Below are 5,016 nucleotides of genomic sequence, written 5' to 3' on the forward strand. Positions count from 1 at the left end.
TGCAACGGATGCCGGACGCGTTGCAACGGATGCCGGACGCGTTGCAACCGATGCCGGACGCTTTGCAACGTTGGCTGGGGGCATTGCAACCTTGGCCGGGCGCGTTGCAACCTTGGCTGAGGGGGTTGCAGCGGAGGCAGGTCGCGTTGCAACGTTGGCTGGGGGCCGTTGCAACGGATGCTGGGCGCGGTGCAACTGATGCTGGGGTCCGTTGCAACGGAGGCAGGGTGCATTGCAACGGATGCCGGACGCGTTGCAACGTTGGCTGGGTCGCTGCAACGGAGGCAGGGCGCCATGCAACGTTGGCCGTGGCCGTTGCAGCGGAGGCAGGGCGCGGTGCAACGTTGGCTGGGGTCGTTGCAACGGAGGCAGGGCGGCTTGCAACGTTGGCCGTGGCCGTTGCAACGGACGCAGGGCGGCTTGCAACGGACGCTGGGCGCGTTGCAACGCATGCTGGGCGCGATGCATCGTTGGCTGTGAGCGTTGCAACGGAGGCTGGGTTTGGTGCATCGTTGGCTGGGAGCGTTGCAACGGAGGCCCCCGCCGTTGCAACGGAGGCACCGACCGTTGCAACGGAGGGGCCAAATTTTTATATCTCACAATTGGCTCGTGCAATTTTCTTGAAATTTTGAGGGAACCTTGGTAATATTATTTAAAGGCCGCACAAAAAAATCCAGGTCAAAAATCGCACGTTTGCTTCGTTTTTCATTTTTATTGAATTTCCGGCTTTTCGGGTGGGAGAAAAATCGGCAAAAAAAATCACACGGTGTAAATTCACCAAATTTGGTGGATGGAAATATCTTATTTTTCTAGAGGTTGTTGCAAAAAATGGCAACAAAATTCAACCTCTAGAGCAGTTTGCTTGAGTTGGCTGGTTTCGTTGCAACGGAGGCACCTGCCGTTGCAACGATGGCTCGGAGCGTTGCAACGGAGGAGCCAAATTTTCATATCTCACAATTGGCTCGTGCAATTTTCCTGAAATTTTGAGGGAACCTTGGTAATATTATTTAAAGGCTGCACAAAAAAAATCCAGGTCAAAAATCGCACTTTTGCTCCGTTTTTCATTTTTTTTGAATTTCCTGCTTTTCGGGTGGGAAAAAAATCGGCAAAAAAAATCCACACGGTGTAAATTCACCAAATTTGGTGGATGGAAAGATCTTATTTTTCTAGAGATTGTCGCAAAAAACGGCGTCAAAATTCGACCTCTAGAGCAGTTTTCTCGGGTATATCTCCTCACGGAAAAGGATGTCTACCCGTGGCACTTTGGTAATGGCTCGGCAGCCTATTATAAAGGGGAGGGTGATACGTAAAAATTTTATTTCACGTATAACCGGAAAGTATACCGGGTCGTATCAAGTAATAAAACTCACTAAGAGTGAGGTCGATCCCACGGAGATTGGTAGATTAAGCAACTTTAGTTTAATGATGGATTTAGTCAAGCAAACATGGTTTTGATTTTATGAGCATTGTGATTTTTGAACATAATTGTAGGAATTTAAATGGCAAGGAATTTAAAGAACTGGAATATAGAAATAAAATGAAAGTAAATAACTGAAACTTAAAATGCAAGAAACTTAAATGACATCAAAGATAAATTGCAAGGAATTAAAGGTTGCAGAAATTTAAAGAGCATAAGAGCAAAGAGCAAGAAATAAAGAGACAGAATGTAGATGACAAGAATAATAAATTGCAAGAATGTAGAAGGGAAATGGGGTAATGGGTGTTCAAACAACTAAGAGCAAGAGAAATGAGAATTAATGATGGAAAGAATCATTAGGGATCAGAGATGCAAATTCTCATGAATTGATGTTGATCAATTCCTTCTCAATCACGGGTATAGATCCATGGCAAGTGGGCAATTGAATCCCAATCTCTTGGTGATCCAATTTCTCTCAACATAACCAATTGCCACTCTCGTAATCTAATTGTTCATGAGAAGAGATGAAGCTCAATTTCTAATCCGAGCCACACAATTTCCAGAATCTCAACTTAGGGAGGTTACATCTCACATACCAACCAAAGTGTATTGATTAAGGAGATTATGAAAGGATGAACTCTAAACTGAACTATGTGGTTCATTCTCAAATTCACCACACAATTCATATAGATTAACCCCTCTCTTGATGGTGATTGAATCTTTAAAGAACAAGAGTTTCCTCTTGGAGTAACCACTTGAATTGAGAAGGAGAAGATGATTTATCAATGCATTCAAACAAGCAGAGCTCTTCCCCCTAATGAAAGTGGGGTTTAGTGAATCATAGCTCCAATTTCAACAACAATTGCCATAAATGAAAATTAAACTAAGTGTGAAGAAAAATGAAGAAGAAGAAGAAAATGCTTAAAAACTCAAAAAATGAAGAAGAAAAATTCCAAGAAGAACCAAAATAGCTCTCTGGGTATCCTTCCGGAAGTGCTAGAGAGTTCTCCAAGTAAAAGTGCTAGTAAATGCTAAAAGTCTAGAAATCTAAGTGTCAAAAGTCCCCTCAAAGTACAAACTCCTTCTCTCTTTATATTAGTCCTAAAACTCCTTCAAAGGTCTTTAATTGGGCTAGCAATGTGGGCTTCCTCTTTGTTGAATGCTTGGCTCAATGGAAGAAGTGTTGCTAGACTTGGAAGGTGGAGTTCATTCATGATGCTTCTGGCCCAATGGCTTGGCGTTTTTGCCAATAATGCTAGCCTTAATGCACGTTGGCAACGTGCATCATGTTTTCCTGGGAGTGAGCTTTCAGACTTGGGCATTGCTAGCCCAAGTTGTTGCTAACAACTTGCTTTTCTTCTTCTTGACTCTACTTTCATGCTAAATGTAGCCCAGAATTTGAGTGTCAATCCTCTACTTCAATATGGACTATCATACATCATTGGAAAGCTCAGAGTGTCTTCTTTCTAATGCACTTGGAATCATCTCAGTTGGATTTTCTAGCTCAAGTTATGCTTCCTCAAAGAAGGTAAGGTCAAGCTGCCAAGTTGTTGCTGAAAACGCCTCTTTCCTCCCAAGTTGGCAATGTGCCCAGCCTCCCAAGGCTGAGACATGAGGCTGGCGTTGTCACCAAACACGCCCCCTTGTTAGCACGTTGGCAACGTGCTCGTGCTCCCTCCAGGGCTAATTTCTAGCCTTCAACTTTGCTTGTCACGTTGCCTTGGAAAATGCCTTTAGAAGCTGGCGTTGGCAACGTGCTCGAGTGCTTCTCAAAATAGCTTGTTACGTTGCCTTGGGACACGCTTTTGGAGGCTGGCGTTGGCAACGTGCATGCTTCTTCCCCTGGGTGAGCTTCCTTGCCTAGCTTTGCTTGCTGCGTTGCCCCCAAACACGCCTTTGGAAGCTGGCGTTGGCAATGTGCTCGAGCCTTCCTCAAGGCTCGATGCTTGTTGCTTGGCGTTGTCCTTGAACACGCCTATGTTTCCTAGCGTTGGCAACGTGGGTAGAGATCCAAGGCTTGGTGCCTACCAAGCATTCCTTCCTAGCGTTGCCTTAGAACACGCCAATGAAAGTGGCGTTGGCAACGTGCTCAATGGGTAAGATCCAAAGCTTGGTGCCTACCAAGCATTCCTTCCTGGCGTTGCCTTAGAACATGCCAATGAAAGTGGCGTTGTCAACGTCCTCGAAGTTCCTTCCTGGCCCAAGTTGGCAACGCCCAAATGTGCACTCCAAGGTTGCTTGGCGTTGCCTTCAAACACTCACCCTTTCTCCAAGTTGGCAACGTGCTCTTATTTGTTGGCCCAGAATCTTGTCCCTGGCGTTATTGATGAACACGTCAGTTCATTCCCAAGTTAGCAACGCTCTCGAGCTCTTGGTTGGCCCAGAATCCTGGCTTGCATGCGTTGCCAAGGAACACGCCCATGCTCTCCCAGCTCAACAACGTGCTCGAGCTTTCCTATGGCGCCAAGCTTTGCTTGCTACGTTGCTAAGGGACACGCCTTCAGACTTTGGCGTTGGCAACGCGCATCTCCCTTTCCTGCCCAAGCCTTCTTGCTGCTGGCGTTGTCACCAAACACGCCCTTGTTGATGGCGTTGGCAACGTGCTAGGGAGCTGCTTCCTTCCAGGTTTTTGCTCCCTGCGTTGCTATGGAACACGCTATTAGTTTGGGGAGTTGGCAACGTGCCAACCCACTCTTCTTGGCTTGCCATGGATTGTTGGCGTTGCCCTCAAACACGCCATTGTACATTCAAGTTGGCAACTTGCTTTGAAGCTTCAAATTCACCTTCCAGGGCTACTTGGCGTTATTGCCAAGCACTCAAGTGATAATGTACGTTGGCAACGCCCAAGTCTCTTTCTCCTTGCCAAGCTTGCTATATCCCCAATCTTTCTTGCTCAAATTCTTGCTCCATAGCCTTCTTACTTCATTACCTATCATTAACCCAAGAAATTGTCTCAAAGTTTTGCCATTCCATGCAATCAATTTCATGAGATTCATTCATACTCATTCATTTATGTATTCCTTAAATCATTTGCATGAATTTGGCTACAATCAACATGTTCCTTGATATTCTCATGCATGAAGACAAAACTCATAAAAATACTTGTTTATTTAGAGAAAATGAGTGAAACTAAGCTAAAACCAACCAAACTAACTAGCTAATATAGCAACTATGCAAATGCATCACAACACCAAACATAAAGTGTTGCTTGTCCTCAAGAAAAAGATAAAAGACTTTGTCACAAGAATCTAAGATGCAAGACTTGAATGTTTTACCAGAGAGTAATTTTTTTATTGAGCATGTCATCCTCACTTGTGTGGTCATTAATTTATTGTAATTGAACACGGCTATTCAACTTTTTCAATTAAAATGCTTGCTTCAATACTAAATTGGTTAAATTCACTAGACTTCTTTTTCTATACCGTAACACATGATCCTTGAACCATTTTTTTCTTTTCTTCTCCCTTTTTTTTATATATTCCTTCTTATTTCAATTGAGCTCGAAATCTTGTCTTAAGGCGGCTCTTTAGCATAATCTTTCAATCAACAATCCCAAACCAATTGGTTCAAGTTGTTAAGTGTTGAGAAACTCTTAAAGA

This window comes from Arachis stenosperma, chromosome 1 (assembly GCF_014773155.1).
Source record: "Arachis stenosperma cultivar V10309 chromosome 1, arast.V10309.gnm1.PFL2, whole genome shotgun sequence".
NCBI lineage: Eukaryota > Viridiplantae > Streptophyta > Magnoliopsida > Fabales > Fabaceae > Arachis > Arachis stenosperma.